This window comes from Peromyscus maniculatus, chromosome X (assembly GCF_049852395.1).
Source record: "Peromyscus maniculatus bairdii isolate BWxNUB_F1_BW_parent chromosome X, HU_Pman_BW_mat_3.1, whole genome shotgun sequence".
Classification (NCBI taxonomy): Eukaryota; Metazoa; Chordata; class Mammalia; order Rodentia; family Cricetidae; genus Peromyscus; species Peromyscus maniculatus.
In genome coordinates, this window is record NC_134875.1 from 24,645,367 (window position 1) to 24,664,267 (window position 18,901).

Consider the following 18,901-nt stretch of genomic DNA (forward strand, 5'->3'; position numbering starts at 1 on the left):
GGGACCTCTACAGGGAGTTGAAGAAAAGAAATGGTCAATGGATAAAATAAAAATATATTGTCTAAATGTATAAGCTCTTGAAAGTATAAGACACATTTTAAAAATTACTCTCAGATAATTTGGTGCTTTGAATAAGAACAGCCTCCATAGGCTCATATACTTGTATGCTTGAATTAGGAAGTGGGGCCTTGTAGGAGGAAATGTGTCACTGGGAGTGGGCAGTGAGGGTTCAAAAGCCCATGCCAAGTTCAAAGTCTTTTTTTCTCTCTGCCTATGGATCAGGATATAATTTTCAACTACTGCTCCAGAGTCTGCTGGCATGCCACCGTGTTTCCCGCCATGATGATAATGGCCTTAACCTCTGACACTGAAAAGAAGCCCCAGATTAAATGCTTTCTCTTGTAATAGTCGCTTTGAACATGGTGTCTCTTTACATCCCCAGAAAAATGGCTATGATAGTTAGGCTATGGTTCAAGTCATATAGTTAAAATAAGCAATCAGCTGTAGGCCAATTTTAAAACACATACTATTTCACACTTTTTTATTTTCCCAACCTAATATTTTATTAATCATTTGAGAATATCATAAATCATACCTCAATCACACTTGATTCCCATTCCTCCAAGGTCCACCCTCTCACCCTTGTGGCATCCTCCCCCAGAATAGAAAAAATACAATATAACAAGTTCAATTGGTGTTCTCCTTATACTCATTGGAGCATGGGCAAACTTGCAGTAGCCAGCCCTCTAAAAAGGAGTTCTTTCCCAACCCCTACCTGAAGCCATCAACTGTGAAGACCTACAGTTAAGTATTTTTATTACAACTTTCAAGATCTCTCCAATAAGATCCTGTCTAGATTTCTTTTTGGGGTGTGATGGTGTCACAGAAGCCTTCAATGTCTGTCTGAATTTCAGTTAAGATTCTACAGTCATTGATACTACTGCAAAAGAAGTTATTTGCCCATAGAAAGCAGTGGCACTAGAGATCAAGGACTTCCACATGGTTTCCAGCAGCAGAATGAATCATAGACTTCTACAGGGTTTCCAGGAGCAGCACAGATCATGTTCTACAAGATTTCTGCTGACAGTTGGATAACTGCCATTCATCTGGTCCAGGACATCAACATAGATCAACAACATAACGTGTATGAGGGAGGCATCACAGATCACTATCAGGATGCTTTCTTGTGGCAATACTGACCACAGACATCAACACAGTCTCCATCAGCAGCTGGGTCATGGATATCCAACTGTTCTTCAGCATGCAGCCCAGAGCATGAACATAAACATAGTTTTGGGTGGCATCAAGGACAAAGATTTCAACGTGGTCTCCAGTACAAGGATGGCTTAATGATATCAAAATAGTTTCTGTTGGCAGCTTAGATCATTCATATTGACCTAGTCCCCAGTAGCAACACCAATCAGTGACATCGACATTATGGCTGAGAGCAGAACAGACTAAAATCATCATGGTCATCATCATGGACTCAGGTGGCAACATGGACAATGGACATTCACAATATCTAAGATTCCAACGAAGATTATGGCCATAAACATGGTTATCAGCGGCAACATGAATGAGTGACATCAACATAATTTCAGATGTTAAGTCAGATAATGGACATCCACTTGGTCAAAACAGGGAACAAAGATCAGTGACATCAACATGGTTGGTTTCCTGTGGCAGATCATAAACATCAACTTAGATTCAGGTGGCAGACAATCACAGAATTCAACATTGTATACAGTGCCAACACAGGACACTTACCTGAAGTGGGTCTCAGGTGGTAGTATATACCATAGATTTCAGAATTGTCACAGATTATACCAGACTAGAGACAGCAGTATGGTTACAAGTGGTAGGAAGTTTCAGTAGCATAAACCTGATTGACAGCAACAGCAAAGATCAGTGACATCAACAAAGTTTCAGATGACAGGTCGAATCATGGACATCAGCAAGGTTAAGAGAGGCAGCGAGAATCACTCACATCAACATGATTGGCTGTATCAGTATAGATCATGGATATCAACTTAGTTTCAGGTGGCAGACAGATCATGGAAATCAATATTGTGCACATGAGGGACACAGGAAACTTACTTGAACTGGGTCTAAGGAAGCAGTATGGATGAATGACTTCAACACTGTTTCTGATGACACTGTACACTGCAGACATCAATATGGTTACATCTGGTAGCAAAGTTCAGTAACCTCAACATGGTTGACAGCTACAACATAGATCAGTAACATCAACAAAGTTTGGACAGTAGGTTGGATGATGAACATCAACATGGTTAGAAGATGCAGCAAAGAACAGTGACATCAACATGATTTTCTGCAGTGGCATGCATCAGGAGTATTAAATTAGTTCTGCATGGCATGTGGGATCAAGGAAATCAACATTATTCATGTGGGCAGCACAGAATACTTACCTCAATGTGGTCTCAGGTGGCAGAACAGAACATGGACATCAACATCAACACCTTATCCAGGAGCAAAACGTAACTTAAGGAATCAAGATGGACTTCAAACCAATAGGAATAGCATAGGAAAGCTCATGAACATGATAAAGAGAACAGCAGGTATCCATATCATCAAAAAGGTTGCAGATGGTAGCATGTAAATATCACCAGTTTCAGATGGTAGCTGAGATCATGGCAATTAACATTCATCACGTTGGCAGCACAGAACTCGTGAATCAATAGGGTCTCTGGTAGAAGAATATCTCCATGGATAAGGACATCAATGTCATATCTACAAGACCACAAGCATCAACAAGCCTTCCAGAAATAGTAGGAAGAGCATGGTATGTCATTTAATAATGGACATCAATTTGGTTAACAGAGGCACATGGGATCAATGGCATCAGCATGGTTTCAGGTGGCATCATGAATTATGGATTTCATCTTACATTTGGATGGTGGGTTAAATCTTGCAAATTAACATTCTGCATGTTGTTAACACAGAACAATATTTTAATGCAGTCACAAGGGGCAGGAGAGTTATTGGACATCAACAATGTATGTAGTGGTTAAGAAGGACCACAGGCATCTACATGGCTTCCAGAAGAAGCAGGAATAGCATGATGTCCTATGTTAGACACCAATTTGATTAACAGAGTAGGATCATTGACATCAACATGGTTGCATGTGGCAGCATGAATCATAGATATCAACTTTTTTTCAGACTGCACATTAAATCTTGAAAATTAACATTTTTCTCATTCACAAAACAATGGCAGGAAAGATAGATATAAACTTCATATTGAGAAGCAAGGAGAACCACAGGAACTAACATGCCTCCCAGAAATAGTAGGAATACCATGGAATGTCTGACCATGGACATCAAAACCATTAAGAGGGAGCAGGAAAAAATGGCATCAACATGTTTATTGACAGCAGCATGAACTATGGATATTAACTTAGATGGTAGGTGAATTCTTGGAAAATTACCTTGTTCATGTTGGAATAAAAGAAAATTTATCTTAATATGGTCATAATTGACCACACAGGTCACCAATATCAAGACGTTATCTAGAGATAACAAGGAGCAGGGGAATCAACATGGCTTACAGAAGGAATACGAATAGCATGGAAGTTCTAATCATAGGCATCAACATGGTTAACAGAGACAAGAGGGATCAATAAAATGACCATTGATTCAGATGACACCAAGAATTATAGATATAAAATTAGTTTCCAAGATTAGTGAAATATTGGAACTTAACATTTCAATGGTTAAATCTTGGAACTTAATATTCTTCATGTTGTTGAGAGAATATTTAATTTAACAAGGTAAAGACAGCAGGAGAGATCACAAAAAACAATATGGTATCCACTGGTACAAATATGATGGGCATCATCATGGATTTAAAATGTACTAGGAATATCACAATTAGAATCATAAACACCAATATGTCCAACAGAGGCAGAAGGGATCAATGACTTCAACATGTTTGGAGGTGGCACCATGTATTCTGTATATCAACATAGTTTCAGTTGGTGGTTAAATTCTTGGAAATTAATGTTCTTCACATTGAGAACACAGAACACTTAACATTAACATTGTCACAGGTGGCAAGAGTTCAAGGAAATCTATATGGAATATACTGGCAAGAAGGACCACAGGCATCCACATGGCTTTTAGTAATGCCAGACATTCCATAAGACAATGGATCGTAGACATCCACATGTTTACCAGATGCAGCAGGGATAAATGGAGGTAGCAGCAAGAATTCTGGATATCAACTTACCTTCAGTTGGTATTTCAGATCATGAAAATTTACATTCCTCATGTTGGCAAATTGTACACTTACGTTAATATGGCCATAAGGGGCCAGAGAGGTCATGGCAATCAAGATGTTATCCCATTAAAACAAGGACCACATGCATCAACATGGCATACAGAACCAAAGGAATGCCTGGCAGGTCCTTTCATAGACTTCAACAAGGTAAACAGAGGCAGCAGGTGTCAATGACATCAGCACGAGTGCAGGTGTAAACATGAATTACAGACACCAGCTAAGTAACAAAGGTTCCTTAAATTTTAGCAATGACCATTCAATATGTTGCCCAAACTAACACTTACATTAGCATGGTAACTTGTAGGAGGAAAGATCACAGTGGTAGGAAGAACACGAGCATCAACTTTGATTCCAGAAGGAGTAGGAATAGCATTATAGTTGGAATCATGGACATGAACATAATTAAGAGACTAGGCTGAGATTAAAGACCTCAAATTGTTTGGACGTAGCAGCATGTATTCAGGATATTAACTTAGTTTCTGTTAGTATATCGTTTCTTAGAAATTACATTCTTCATATGGGTAAAGGAACACTTACATAAATAAGGTGATAAGGTGATGGAGAATTGAAAGCAATCAAGGTGTTTTCCCATGGTAATAAAGACATGCATCAACATGGCTTACAGAAACAACAAATGCATTACAGGTGCATTCATAGACATCAACAGGGTTAACAGTGGCAAAAGGGATCAATGAGGTCACCATGGTAGGATGTGGCAGCATGAAATATGGATATTTGTTTATTTACCAATGCTTGATATAACATGGAAATTACCATTCTACACATTGCCAAAAAGGAACACTTGCATTAATATGGTCATAAGGGACTAGAGAATTTATGGCAATCAAGATGTTAGCCCATGGTAAAAAAGACCACCTGCAACAACGTGGTTTACAAAACCAATAGTAATACAGGGGAGCTCCATTCATTAATATCAACAGGGTTTGCAAAGGCATCAGTGATCAATAACATCAGCATGGCTGCAGGTGACAGCATGAATAATGTGATCAACTAGTTACCAAAAGTTGGTTAAATCTTGGAAATTACCATTCTATACATTGGCAATAGGGAACACTATATTAACATAATTACCTGTATAAGCAGAGGTCATGGAAACCAACATGGTGTCAAGTTGTTTACAATAGCATGAGCCTCAACACTGCTACCAGAAGAAGTAGGAAAAGCATTATAGATCTAAAAATGGATATCCATATGTATAAAAGAAGTGGCAGGGATCAAGTAAATCCACAAGGTACAAGTGGCAGCATGTTGAAAGGACAGCCACATAATTTACTTTGGTAGTTGAGAGCAGGAAAATTAACTTTCTTCTTGATGGAAAGACAGAACATGGTCTCAAGTATCCGGACTGATGGACATCAACATCAGATCCATGGACCAGAAAAGAACCCTGGCATCAATATGCTTCTAGAAATAGTAGGAAAAGCATGATATGTCTGGTCACAGACATTAATGTTTAAAGGATTCAGTAGGGATGAATGAATTCAAATTGTTTGGAGGTGACTGCAAGTATTCCAGATATCAACTTAGTTTCAGTTGGTATTTTTGTTCTTAGAAATTTACATTCTTTATGATGGCAACACAGAACATTTTCATTATTATGGTCATAACTAGCCAGAGAGGTAATGGCAATCAAGTTGTTATCCCATGGTAACAGGGACCACATGCATCAACATGGCTTACAAAACAATAGCGAACTAAGACAGGTAGTTTCATAAATATTATTAAGATAAAAGAGGAAGAAGAGGTCAATGACATCAGCATGGGTGCAGGACGCAGCATGAATAACAGATATCAGCTAAGTTAACAAAGGTTCATTAAATTTTGGGAATTACCATTCTATATATTGCCAAAAAGGAACACTTACCTTACATAATAACTTGTAGCAGGAGAGATTATGGAAATCAACCTGGTGTCCAGTGGTAAGGTCATGAGCATCAACATTGCTCCCGGAAGGAGTAGGAATAGCATTGCCCTTCCAACCATGGATATGCACATGTTTAAGAGACTCAGCTGGATTTTAAGACCTCAACTTGTTTGGAGGTAACATCATGTATTCAGGATATTAACTTAGTTTCTGTTAGTAGATCAATTCTTGGAAATTACATTCATTATATATGAAACACAGAATACTTACACAAATAAGGTGATAAGGGGATGGAGAATTGAAAGCAATGGAGGTGTTATCCCATGGTAATAAGGACCACATGCATCAACATGGCTCACAGAACCAACAGGAATGCATTGGATGTACATTCATAGACAACAAAAGGGTTAACATTGGCAACAGGGATCAATGACATCAGCATGTTTGGAGGTTGCAGCATGAATTATGGATATCTGCTTAGTTGCTGATGCTTGTTAAAACTTGGAAATTACCATTTTACACAATGTCAAAAAGGAACACATGCCTTAATATGGCCATAAGGGGCTGGTGAATTTACGGCAAAGATAATGTTAACCCATGAAATAAAGGACCATCTGCATAAACATGGCTTATAAAACCAATAGGATTGCAGGGGTGCTCCATTCATTAATATCAGCAGGGTTTGCAAAAGCAGTAGTGATCAATGACATCAGCATGGATGCAGGTGGCAGCATGAATAACTTAGTTACCAAAAGTTGGTTAAATCTTGGAAATTACCATTCTACACATTGCCAAAAAGGAACCCTAGCCTATTATGGCCATAATGGGGTAGAGAATTTAGGCAATCAAGATGTTAACCCATGTTATAAAGGAAGACCTGCATCAACATGGCTTACAGAAACAATAGGAATGCATGGGAGCTCCATTCATTAATATCAGCAGGGTTTGCAAAGGCATCAGTGATCAATGACATCAGCATGGCTGCAGGTGGTAGTATGAATTATGTGTACCAACTCAGTTACCAAACTTGGTTAAATCATGGAAATTACCATGGTGTCCGTTGGTTTATTAGAACATGAGCATCAACACTACTACCGGAAGTAGTAGGAAAAGCATTATAGTTCCAATCATGGTTATCCATATGGGTAATGGAAGCAGCAGGAATCACGTAAATGGACAAGGTATCATGTGGCAGCATGAAGAATGGATAGCCACATAGTTTACTATGGTAGTTGAGATCAGGGAAATTAATATTCTTCATGTTGGAAAGACAGATCTCTTGCATCAATATGGTCTCAGGTAGTAGGACAAACAGACATCAATATCAGATCCATGGGCAAGGGAAAACCCTGGCATCAATGTGACTTCCAGAAATAGTAGGAATAGCATGATATATCTGCTCATAGATATTCACATGCTTAAAAGATGCAGCAAGGATGAATGAATTCAAATTGTTTGGAGGTTACAGCAAGTATTCCGGATATCAACTTAGATTCTGTTGGTATTTTTGTTTTTCGGAATTTACATTCTTTATGTTGGCAATACAAAACACTTACATTAATATGGTCATATAGGGCCAGAGAGGTCATGGCAATCAAGATGCAATCCCTCGGTAACAAGGAACATATGCATCAACATGGCTTACACAAACAATAGGAATTCCTGTCAGGCCCTTTCATAGACATCAACAAGGTTAACAGAGGCAGCAGCAGTCAAAGACATCAGCATGGGTACAGGTGGCAGCATGAAATACAGATATCAGCCTAGGTAACAAAAGTTCATTAAATCATGGAAATTATCATTGTATATATTGCCATAAATGTACACTTACCTTAATACAGTCACTTATATCAGGAGAGATCTTGGAAGTCACCATGGTGTCCAGTTTTTAGAAGATCATGAGCATTAACATTGCTTCCAGAAGTAGTAGGAATAGCATTGTAGTTCCAATCATGGACATGCACATGTTTAAGAGACTCAGCTGGGATTAAAGGCCTCAACTTATTTGGAGGTAGCAGCATGTCTTTAGGATACTATCGTAGTTTCTATTGGTGTTTCAATCTTGAAAATTACATTCTTCATATTCATCAACATTGCTTCCAGAAGGAGTAGGAATAGCATTGTAGTTCCAATCATGGACATTCATATGTTTAAGAGACTCATCTGAGTTTAAAGACCTCAACTTGTTTGGAGGTAGCAGCATGTATTCAGGATATTAACTTAGTTTCTGTTAGTATTTCAACTCTTGGATATTACATTCTTCGTATGGGCAACACAGAACACTTCCATCAATATGGTGATAAGGGGATGGAGAATTCAAGCAATCAAGGTGTTATCTTGTAATAATTAATACATGCATCAACATGGCTTACAGAACTAATAGGAAGACACTGGAGGTACATTTATAGACAGCAACATTGTTAACAGTGGAAACGGGTGTCAATGACATCAGCATGGTATAAGGTGTTAGCATGAATTAGTGATATCTGCTTAGTTGCCAATTCATATTAAATCTTGAAGATTACCATTCTACACATTGCCAAACAGAAACCCTTGCTTAATATGGCCATAAGGGGCTTGAGAATTTATGGCAATCAAGATACTAACTCATGGTATAAAGGACCACCTGCATCAACAAGGCTTACAGAACCAATAGGAATGAAGGGGAGCTCCATTCATTAATATCACTGGAGTTTGCAAAGGCAGCAGTGATCAATGACATCAGCATGACTGCAGGTTGCAGCATGAATTATGTGTATCAACTAGTTAACAAAATTTGGTTAAATCTTGGAAATTTTCATTCTATACATTGGCAACAAATAGCACTTACATTAACATCATCACCTGTAGCAACAGATATCACGAAAATTGACATGGTGTCCAGTGGTTTACAGGACATTGAGCATCAACACTGCTACCAGATGTAGTAGGAAAAGCATTATCGTTCCAATAATGGACATCCATATGGGCAATGGAAGCAGCAGGGATCAATTAAATCCAAAAGGTTTCAGCTGGTAGAATGTTGAATGGATAGCCACATAGTATAATATAGGAGTTGAAACCAGGGAAATTAACATTCTTTTTTGTTGAAAAGACAGAACACTTGCATCAACATGGCCTCAGGTAGGAGGACATATGGACATCAATATCAGATCCATGGGCAAGAAAGAATCCTGGCATCAACATAGCTTCCAGAAATAGTAGGAATAGCATGGTATGTCTTCTCATGGACATCTGCATGTTTAACAGTTGCGAAAGGGATAAATGAATTCATCTTGGTTGGATGTGACAATTATTCCAAATGTCAACTTAGTTTCTGTTGGTATTTTTGTTCTTGGAAATTTACATTCTTTATGTTGGCAACACAGAACATATACATCAATATGATCAAAAGTGTCCAGAGAAGTCATGGCAATCAAGATGTTATGACATGGTAACAAGGAACAAATGCATCAACATGGCTTAGCGAAAAATTAGGAATTCTAATCAGGTCCTTTCATAGACATCAACAAGGTTAACAGAGGCAGCAGGAGTCAATGACATCATCATGGGTGCAGGTGGCAGCATGAATTACAGGTATCAGCTACATCACCAAAGGTTCATTAAATCTCTGTAATTACCATTCTCTATATTGCCAAAAAGGTACACTTACCTTAACATGGTCACTTGAAGCAGGAGAAATCAGGGAAGTCAGCATGGTGTCCAGTGGTAAGAATATCATGAGCATCAACATTGCTTCCAAGAAGCATAGGAATAGATAACATTGTAGTTCCAATCATGGACATGCACATTTATAATAGACTCAGCTAGAATTAATGTACTCAAATTGTTTGGAGGTAGCATCATGTTTTCAAGATATTATCCCAGTTTCTGTTAGCATTTCGAATCTTGAAAATTACATTATTCATTGTGGCAATATAGAACTCTTACATAAATAAGATGTTAAGGGGATGGAGAATTCATAGCAATCAAGCTGTTATCCCATGGTAAAAATGACCACATGCAGCGACATGGCTTACAGAACTAATAGGAATGCATGCGAGCTCCATTCATTAGTATCAACAGGGTTTGCAATTGCAGCAGTGATCAATGACATCAGCATGGTGGCAGTTGGCAGCATGAATAATGTGAATCAAAAGCTGGTTAAATCTTGAAAATCATCATTCTATACATTGGCAACAACAAACACTTACCTTAAAGTGGTGAATTGGAGCAGGAGAGATCATAGAAAAGAATATGGTACCCAGTGTTAAGAAGATAATGAGCATCAACATTGCTTCTGGAGTAGTAGGAATGGTATTGTGCCTCCAATCATGGACATCCACATAGATAACAGAAGCAATAGGGATGTATTATATCCACAGTATTTCAGGTGGTAAAATATAGAATGAATAGCCACACAGTTTACTTTGGTAGTTGAGATGAGAGAAATTAACTTTCTTCATGATGGATATACCATCAACATGATTTCCAGTAGAAGGACAGATAGACATCAACATCAGATACATGGGCAAGAAGGAATCCTTGCATCATTGTGGCTTCCAGAAATAGTAGAAATAGCATTGTATGTCTGCTCATGGACATCCACATGTTTAAGAGATGGAGCAGGGATGAAAGAATTCAAATTGTTTGGAGGTGACAGCAAATATTCTGGATACCAACTTAGGTTCAGTTGGTATTTGAATTTTTGGAAATTTACATTCTCCGTGTTGGCAACACAGAACACTTCCATCAATATGAACATAAAGGGCCAGAGAGGTCATGGCAATCAAAATGTTATCTCATGGTAACAAGGACTACATTCATGAACATGGCTCACAGAAACAATAGGAATGCATTGGAGGTGCATTCATAGATATCAACAGGGTAAAAAGTTGCAACAGAGATCAATGACATCAGCATGTTTGTAATGGCATGATATATTATGGATTTCTGCTTAGTTATAAATGCTTGTTAAATCTTGGAAATTGTCATTCTACACATTGCCAAAAAGAAACTCTTGTCTAAATATGGCCATAATGGGCTGGAGAATTTATGGCAATCATTATGTTAATCCATGATATAAAGGAACACCTGCAACAACATGGCTTACAGAAACAATAGAAATGCAGGGGAGCGCCATTCATTAATATCAGCAGGGTTTGCAAAGGCATCAGTGATCAATGACATCAGCATGGCTGCAGGTACTAGTATGAATTATGTGAACCAACTCATTTATCAAAAGTTCTTTAAGTCATGGAAATTACCATTCTATACATTTGCAACAAGTAAAGTCTACATTAACATAATCACCTGTAGAAACAGAGATAATGGATATCAACATGGTGTCCAGTGGTTTAGAAGACCATGAGCATCAACACTGCTACCAGAAGTAGTAAGAAAAGAATGATAGTTCAAATCATGGACATCCATATGGGTAACAAAAGCAACAGGAATCCATTAAATCCACAAGTTTTCAGGTTATAGATTTTTGAATGCATAGCCACAAAGTTTACTATGGTAGTAGAGATCAGGGAAATTAACATTCTTCTTGTTGAAAAGACAGATCTCTTGCATCAACATGGTCTCAGGAAGCAGGACAGATAGACATCAACATCAGATCCATGGGCAGGAAGAACCCTGGCATCAATGTGACTCCCACAAATAGTAGAAATAGCATGATATATCTGCTCATGGACATCCGCATGTCCAACAGATGTAGCAGGGATGAATGAATTCAATTTGTTTGGAGGTGACAGCAAGTATTCTGGATATCAACTAGTTTCAGTTGGTATTTTTGTTCTTGGAAATTTACATTCTTTTTGTTGCCAACACAGAACATTTACATTAATATGGTCATAAGGGGCCAGAGAGGTCATGGCAATAAAGATGTTATCTCATGGTAACAAGGACCACATGAATCATCATGGCTTACAGAATGAATTGGAATGCATGGCAGTTCCTTTCATAGACATCAACAGGGTTAACAGAGGCAGCAGCAGCAGCATGGGTGCAGGTGGCAGCATGACTTACAGATATCAGCTAAGTTAACTAAGGTTCATTAAATCTTGGGAATTACCATTCTATATATTGCCACTTGTTGCCGGAAAGATCATGTAAGTCACCATGGTGTCCAGTGGTAAGAAGAACATAAACATCAACATTGCTTCCAGAAGGAGTAGGAATAGCATTGTGTGGTGATATTTTATTTGTACTGAAATGTTATTTTAATTTTATGTTAATAAATAAAGTTGCCCTGGGGTCAGAGCTATTAGAGCCATAATAAGAGCGTGGTGGTTAGAAGAGCTAGGTAGATTTCTGTGTGTTCAGGGATACAGCCAGTATTGGAGACATACGCCTTTAAGACCTGGAGGGCGGTACTTACAGGCAGTGATGAGGCAGTCATGTGGTTGGGTTTACAACCAATGAGAAGGCAGAACAGAAAGATTATTTAAACAGGGACACAGGAAGTACCTCCCTCTCCCGGGGAAGCTAGGAGCACTGCAGGAGGTAAGATTTTATCTCTGAGCTCTGACCTCTTGGCTTTTCTCTTTTACCTTGGCTCTGTGTTTCTTATTTTAATAATACGATTGGTTACATCTACATCTGGCGCCCAACGTGACAAGAATCCATTAAAAACTGCTTGGGGCTGGCCCCCTAGCCGGAGCAGCCGGCTCCCTAGCCCCGGCCCAGGTCTGGGCTCAGGCTGGACTGTGAGCTGCTTGCTTAAAGCCAGTGCTACAAACAGCTCAGGCCTGCCCTGCTAAACAGGGCCCCTGCCTGTAAAGCCAAGCCTTGACTCCGCTCAAGAGGGAACAAGTGGCTGGCTTTAAGCTTTAGCCGGCTACCCCTTCGCTTTCACTTTCACTTTCACTTTTGCTTTCGCTTTCGCTTTCTCTCTTGCTTTCTCTCTGTCTCTCTGTTTCTGTTTCTCTCTCTCTCTCTCTCTCTCTCTCTCTCTCTCTCTCTCTCTCTCTCTGGATTTACACCTAGGACTCTAGGTGGCTGTTTTGAAATTCGCTCGGATTTCTACTGTTCTACGCAGATTTGGTAAGTCATAAAGGAAACTATTTAAAAGGCAAATTTTTTCCACATTTAAAAAAAATGGGTTTCCTGTGTACATTGGAAGAAAATTGGGTTTTGTTTGAAATTTTAGGCAGTCTGACAATGGAACAACTATATGAAAAGATTAGTATTATGGGAATTATGCAGTTAATCACCATGCTTATTCTCATTTTACTATTTAAAAAGATAGTCGATTTAAGTGCCAGGATAACAGCTTTAGAAAAACCTGTTAATTTTAACAGTGAAGTTGGTTCAAGTTTGGATCATAAGGTTACAGAAAGAAAGCCTGTTTTCACACAGTCATCCTTAATTTATCCTGTAACCGTACAGCAGATGCCTGATCAAATGGCTACACAAAATATCTGGGCTCCAATTGAACTGATGGATTTTAAAAGGTTTAAGGAGGCAATAGTATCTTATGGCATGCATTCCCCATATGTAAAGCAAATGTTAAACTCTTGGTCAACATATAATAGGATTATACCACAGGACTGGCGGGACCTTGCACAAGCTGTTCTGGAACCCAGCCAGAGAATTCAATTTCTAACGTGGCTTAAGGAGGAAGCTAGAAACGTAGAAACACAATGGAGGGATAAAGGAATACAAGTTTGTCAGGATCAGCTTATTGGAGAAGGCCAATATGCTTCAATACAAACACAATGTTTATATGATGTTCAAACCGTAATTTTATGTCGAATGGCAGCCTTGAATGCATGGGACAGAGTTGATGAACCAGGAAAAAAACCTGAGTCATTCACAAAGGTTATGCAAGGCCCAAAAGAATCTTTCACAGATTTTTTAGAAAGACTGGCTTCAGCAGTAAACAGAATGGTCTCAGGATCAGAAGCTAGTAAGGCAATAATTGAAGCTTTGGCATTTGAGAATGCGAATGCAGCATGCAAAAGAATAATCAGGCCGTTAAGGGCAAGATCTGCACCTTTGGAAGATTGGATTAGAGAAACAATTAATGTTGAGGTTGATGAGCATGATACGTGGGTAGGAGAAGTAATTTCAAAAGGTTTGAGGAGTGTTAGATGTTTTGGGTGTGGAAAGCAAGGACATTTTAAAAGGGACTGTAAACAGGTCATTCCTAGAAGCAATGTTTCTTCAAGGAACAATGGCAACAAAATGCCCCTTCCTTCTGGAGTATGCAGAAGGTGTGGTAAGGGAAAACACTGGACCAACGAATGTAGATCAACAAAGGACAGACAGGGTAATCCTTTGCCTCAGTTTTCGGGAAACTCCCAGAGGGGCCTCATGCAGGCCCCCATAGCAAAACCAGTTCAAACCTTTCCTGCAGCTGTAGAGGAAATCCCTGCTCTGAGCGATTAAATAACCAAATGACTATTGGAATAAATCATGCTGGTCAGGATGATGAAAAAGAGAGAATAGAAAATTCAGGAGAAAACATAAAGAAAATTTTTTGGCAAACTTCTATTAATGAACAGAGACCAAAATTAACGATAAAAATAAATGGTGTTTTGTTGTCTGGTCTGGTAGACACAGGTGCGGACATTACCATAATTGCACCAGAATTTTGGCATCCAGCTTGGCCTCTTCAAGAGGTAAACGTTCAACTGTTAGGAATTGGGACATTATCTGGAGTGAAACAGAGTGCAAGATGGCTGGAATGTATAGGTCCAGAAGGACAGAGAGGAAAATTAAAACCATATGTCGCTAACATAGCTATGAACCTGTGGGGTCGAGACTTGTTGCAACAATGGAATACTCAGATTAAAATCCCTCCAATCTCAGAAACAAATCATAAACTAGCACATGTTTCTGAGAGAAATATTAGAAGGCATTATTTTGAGTGGTCACCAGCCATCCATATTATACAGGAACAGGGCACAACAACTGATAATCCTCCAAAAATACCAACAGCTCTACCTTTAAAATGGTTAACAGACAAGCCTGTATGGGTTCAGCAATGGCCTTTAACAACAGAGAAACTCCAGGCTTTAGAAGAGCTGGTAGAAGAACAGTTGAATGCTCAGCATATTGAACAGTCAACCAGCCCTTGGAATTCTCCTGTATTTGTTATTAAAAAGAAATCTGGTAAATGGAGAATGGTAACAGACCTTAGAGCAATTAACAAAGTAATTCAGCCGATGGGCTCTCTACAATCTGGAATTCCTTTGCCTACTCTGTTACCAAAAGGATGGCCTCTCATAGTTATTGATTTAAAAGACTGTTTCTTTTCAATACCCTTACAAGAAAAAGACAGAGAAAGATTTGCTTTCACAGTGCCTACTTATAATAATTCTCAACCGGTTAAAAGATTTCAATGGAGGGTCCTCCCACAGGGAATGTTAAATAGCCCAACTCTGTGCCAATATTTTGTACAACAGCCATTGGAAGTGATACGTAAAAAATTTCCTAAATCTATAATTTATCATTATATGGATGATATTTTACTAGCTGACTCAAATGCAGATACTTTAGAAAGAATGTTTGAAGAAGTAAAGAAAATTTTGCCTTGCTGGGGATTACAAATTGCTCCTGAAAAGATACAAAGAGGAGATTCAATTAATTATTTAGGATATAAAATAGAGCTACAAAAAATTAGACCCCAAAAGGTGCAAATTAGGAGAGATAGACTACAGACTCTTAATGACTTTCAAAGGTTATTTGGAGATATTTCTCATCTACGAACTATTGTTGGGGTAAAAAATGATGAACTGACTAATTTGTTCAAAACCTTAGAAGGTGACAAGGACTTAAATAGTCCAAGAGAATTATCACCTGAAGCTGAGAAAGAATTGGCCTTGGTAGAAAAGAAAGTACATGAAGGGCACGTGGATCGTATTGATCCAAAGCTGGATTGCATTTTGGATATTTTACCTTCTAGGCATTCCCCTACTGGAATATTAATGCAGAGGGAAGATATTATATTGGAATGGATATTTTTACCAAATAAACCAAATAAAAAATTAAAAACTTATGGGGAAAAAATCTCTGACTTGATTTGGAAAGGAAAATTGAGACTTCGTCAATTAGCAGGAATAGACCCAGCAGAAATTGTCGTACTTTTAACTAAGGAGGACATTGAAAAATTATGGACAGAAAGTGAACCTTGGCAAAGAGCTTGCAGTAATTTTTTGGGAGAAATTAACAGCAAATATCCCAAAAGCAACAGAATTGATTTTATAAAGAGAGCTGATTGGATCTTGCCTCGAATTGTACGGCAAAAACCCATATCTGGAGTTCGTACATTTTATACAGATGCCAACAAACAAGGAAAGGCAGGTTACAAATCAGAAAATTTAAGTAAAGTGGTACAAAGTCCTTATAATTCAGTGCAAAAATCAGAATTGTATGCTATTCTGTTGGTATTAATGGATTTTTCAGAACCTCTCAACATAGTAACTGACTCTCAGTATGCTGAAAGAGTGGTATTACATATTGAGACTGCAGAATTTATCCCTGATGCTTCAGAATTAACTTCACTATTTATTCAATTACAAGATACAATCAGGAAAAGGAGTCATCCTTTATATATAACTCACATCCGATCTCATACTGGTCTGCCAGGCCCTCTAGCACAAGGCAATGATGAGATTGATAAATTATTGATAGGAAATGTGCTGGAGGCCTCAGAATTTCATAAAAAACATCATGTCAATAGTAAAGGTTTAAAAAAGGATTTTTCCATAACCTGGCAACAAGCCAAAGAAATAGTAAAGAAATGTCCTACTTGTTCCTTCTATAATCAAACGCCATTACCAGCAGGATGTAACCCAAAGGGTACTCAGAGAAATGAAATCTGGCAGATGGATGTGTTTCACTTTGCAGAATTTGGAAAACTGAAATATGTACACCACACTATCGATACTTATTCAGGATTTCAATGGGCAACTGCTCTGAGTTCTGAAAAAGCTGATTCTGTAATCACTCATTTGCTAGAAGTTATGGCCATTATGGGTATACCTGCACAAATCAAAACTGACAATGCTCCATCATATGTCTCTGTTAAAATGAAACAGTTTTTTGCTTATTACAATATAAAGCATATTACAGGTATACCACATAATCCTACAGGTCAAGCAGTTATAGAAAGGTCAAACAGAACTCTAAAGGATATGCTAAATAAACAGAAAGGAGTAACAAAAACCCCCAGAAATAGACTGCATAATGCTCTATTAACTTTGAATTTTCTGAATGCCAATGAGAAAGGAACAACAGCTGCAGAGAGACATTGGGTAATAGAAAAAAACTACAGAATTAAATCAGCCTATATACTTTAAGGATGTGCTGACCTCAGAATGGAAACCAGGGTATGTATTACGTTGGGGACGAGGTTTTGCTTTTGTTTCTACAGGAGAAGATAAGCTGTGGATACCATCAAAATTGATAAAGGTTCGATTTGAACAAGAAAAACCTCTTAATTAGAGGAGATGATAGTTCATCAACCAGCATGAACATCCAATTTAAACTAACTTGTACCTGTAACACATGTCTTTTCATTTAATCAGATAATAACTTGCCAAAAGGGAACATCCCCAAAGTTAGTCTTGGGGAAGGTTTTTGTTTTTGTCTTTTAGGAGAATGAAGGTTAAGGAATCTGAAGGACACAAGACAAATGAGACAACTGAAGAAAAGGGACAAATCATCTATCCCAGGAAACAGAGTATATGGGAGTATATGGCATATGGGTATATATTATCTAAAAAATTTTATGTCTTCTTAAATGTTTGTTTCTGCTTTTCTCTAAAGATTTAACACTATTGGTTTTCTAATAGTCCCAGTTCAATTAAAATTTAAAGCTGACTTTGGAGTTGGAGAATGGCTCTCTCCTTCTTCAAACTCAAGCATGTTGTTAAAAGGAAAATGCAAACTCCCTGTATCATGCCAGAAAGAGCCATTTTCTGCTATGGGACAGGACAAAAGCCAAATTAATTAAGGGACTATTCTATTACTAATCTCAACTCTTTGATTCTATTCTGATTCTTTAAACTTTTCTTAAAGTATAAATTTTATATCAAAATTTACAAGATTTATATATATATATACATTTTAAACTTTGTTAAGATATGAATGGTCATATAGAGTACTAACTAATTCTAGAAAAAAAAGGCTTCAATTAGCTGCATATATATGTCTTTGTGTTCGAGTCTCTTATCAGTTTTCTGCAGGAAATCATGGCCAGGCCTAACATCAACTGAAATCTCCAGGAAGAAGATGGGGCCCCACCACAACAACAACAACAACAACAACAACAATTCCACGTGGACAATAATAATATCACTAAACTGACAAACATCATATACAGATCAGCTTTGAACTACAAGGTGCTCAGAACAATTTTGAGATGACTAGCTGAGATGATCCAGTCTCAAAGACTACTTAAATAAGGACTTGAGATAAACCCTGAACTTTGGCAATACACATGGACTGGATAATAATGAAGGATATAGTTACCTTTCCTAGAATTTGACAATTAACCTAAAATTTTTCTTTCAGGATAAAGATAACTTCGCCCATACCCAGCAGGAAGCAATTTTAAGAATATGACACACACATTGCCAAAGAAGTGGTGTGGGGCGGGTGGTTTTTTGGTTCTTTTAATGGGTTTTGGGTCTGGGATAATTTTCATTATTTAGGGGGGTAGGTTACAAGTTGTCAAGGGTTAGAAAAAAGGCTAAGCAAAGGAGATTAGATTTAAGGTTCTT

The 18,901-nt window shown here is 38.1% G+C and overlaps 1 long non-coding RNA gene across 1 annotated transcript; it reads right to left on the reverse strand.

Annotated features, from left to right (window-relative positions):
- Positions 1–799: 799 nt before the first annotated feature.
- Positions 800–6,359, reverse strand: LOC143271039 (uncharacterized). Its single transcript, XR_013048301.1, has 4 exons — positions 2,430–6,359; positions 2,098–2,332; positions 1,768–2,001; positions 800–1,677 (listed from the first exon to the last, which is right to left on the reverse strand). It is a non-coding gene; the product is annotated as an uncharacterized LOC143271039 (long non-coding RNA).
- Positions 6,360–18,901: the final 12,542 nt, after the last annotated feature.